Source organism: Ziziphus jujuba, chromosome 12 (assembly GCF_031755915.1).
Source record: "Ziziphus jujuba cultivar Dongzao chromosome 12, ASM3175591v1".
NCBI classification, from domain to species: domain Eukaryota; kingdom Viridiplantae; phylum Streptophyta; class Magnoliopsida; order Rosales; family Rhamnaceae; genus Ziziphus; species Ziziphus jujuba.
The window spans coordinates 26,539,973-26,542,301 of record NC_083390.1 but is presented as its reverse complement, the minus strand read 5'-3'; the positions used below and the strand labels follow the sequence as shown (position 1 = coordinate 26,542,301).

At 35.5% G+C, this 2,329-nt stretch overlaps 1 pseudogene; it reads right to left on the bottom strand.

Moving 5' to 3' along the window:
• Positions 1–318: 318 nt before the first annotated feature.
• Positions 319–1,394, bottom strand: LOC125418560 (photosystem II protein D1-like; annotated as a pseudogene).
• Between the last annotated feature and the right edge of the window lie 935 nt (positions 1,395–2,329).

Sequence of the window (2,329 nt, the reverse complement as noted above, 5' to 3'; positions counted from 1 at the left end):
CTTTTGACGAAAAGGGGGCATTACACCCGATCAAGACACCAGTCTACCGTCCATAGGGGGCTAGCTTGCTTCCACAGGTGGTGGTCGGGCAAAGGGTCCAAAGGACATGTATCCAGGGGCAAGTAAAAAAAAAATCCAATAGTTCCATTTTCCTTCTTGTTCAGAAATCGAAAATCAAGACAAACTGGGCACTAGGGTAAAGAAAAAAATTTAAGTAAAAAAACTCCTAAAGGAGCAATACCAAACTTCTTGCTAGAACAAGAAATTGATTATTGCTCCTTTATGTTCAATAACTCAGTATACACTAATACCAAAGTCTTATCCATTTGTAGATAGAACTTTGACCGAAGCTAGATCTAAGGAGAAGTTATAAGCGTTATGTTCATGCATAACTTCCATACCCAAGTTAGCACGGTTGATAATATCAGCCCAGATATTAATTACACGACCTTGACTATCAACTACAAATTGGTTGAAATTGAAACCATTTAAGTTAAAAGCCATCATGCTAATACCTAAAGCAGTGAACCAAATACCTACTACATGCCAAGTAGCTAGGAAGAAGTGTAAAGAGTGAGAGTTATTGAAACTAGCATATTGGAAGATCAATCATCCAAAATGACCATGAGCAGCAACGATATTGTAGGTTTCTTCCTCTTGACCGAATCTGTAACCTTCATTAGCAGATTCATTTTCTGTTATTTCCTTTATCAAACTAGAAGTTACCAAGGAACCATGCATAGCACTAAATAGGGAGCCACCGAATACACCAGCTATGCGTCACATGTGAAATGGGTGCATAAGGATGTTGTGCTTAGCTTGGAATACAATCATGAAGTTGAAAGTACCAGAGATTCCTAGAGGCATACCGTCAGAAAAAAGCTTCCTTGACCAATTGGATAGATCAAGAAAACAGTAATAGCAGCTGCAACAGGAGCTGAATATGCAACAGCAATTCAAGGGCACATACCTAGACAGAAACTAAGTTCCCACTCATGACCCATATAACAAGCTACAGCAAGTGAAAAGTGTAGAACAATTAGCTCATAAGGACCACCATTGCATAACCATTCATTAAGGGAAGCCGCTTCCTATATCCGGTATAAATGCAAACCTATCACTGTAGAAGTTGGAATAATGGCACCAGAAATAATATTGTTTCCATAAAGTAGAGATCTAGAAACAAGTTCACGAATACCATCAATATCTACCAGAGGGGCAGCAAAGAAAGCAATAATAAATACAGAAGTTGTGGTCAATAAGGTAGGGATCATCAAAACACCAAACCATCCAATGTAAAGACGATTTTCAGTGCTAGTTATCCAGTTACAGAAGTGACCCCATAGGCTTTCACTTTTGCGTCACTCTAAAATTGCAGTCATGGTAAAATCTTGGTTTATTAAATTATTAATCATCATGAACTCCCAAGCACATGAATTTTCTATAAATACATAATCGAGGGCTTGTTATTCAACAGTATAACATGACTTACATACCCATGTCAACAAAGATTCAACATACATAGATATATCGAGGTTTTTACCTATCTAGATTCATCCTTTCTTAATTTTTTTTTTTTCGAATAAACTGAATAAATAAATTGAATAAAAATAAAATAAAAATAAATAAGTTACAAAATTTGGATTAAAATTTGGATTTAATTTAAATACACATGATTTCAATAGAATAATTAGAATGGGTTGCCTGGGACTCGAACCCAGAACTAGTCGGATGGAGTAGATAAGTTACTTCGTAGAATTAGAAAATTAGAAAAAAAGGTCAAAATCTCTCCCCAAACTGTGCTTGCATTTTTCATTGCACACGGCTTTCCTTATGTATACATCTAAAATCCAGATCCTTCCCTAGACAAGCCTCTAAGAAAGTTGAATATTCAGTTGATCAACCCTTACTCTTACTACATGAACATTTCATAATAGACGACTAAATAATTTTTTTGTTATCTCTTCAGCATTTAAGGATAATTTCCATTTCCATGGTCGAACAACAAGTCATTCATGATTGACCAGATCATTGATGCAAACAATATCCAAATACCCAATTCTTCCTCTTGGAAAATCAAAGAAAGAATCCCTTCTTCTTGCGTAAAAAACTCTTCCAATAATTCCAAACCTAATCTTTTCAAAAAAACCCATATAGTACTTTTGTGTTTACGAGCCCAAGTTTAAAGACAAGAAAGTTGAAGTATATATTTTATTCGATACAAACTCTTTTTTTTTTTTTTTGAAGGATCTGCTGAAATAATGAGAAAGATGTCTGCATATATGGGCAAATCGGCCGATAATCTCAAAATCTGATGAATCGGCCTAGG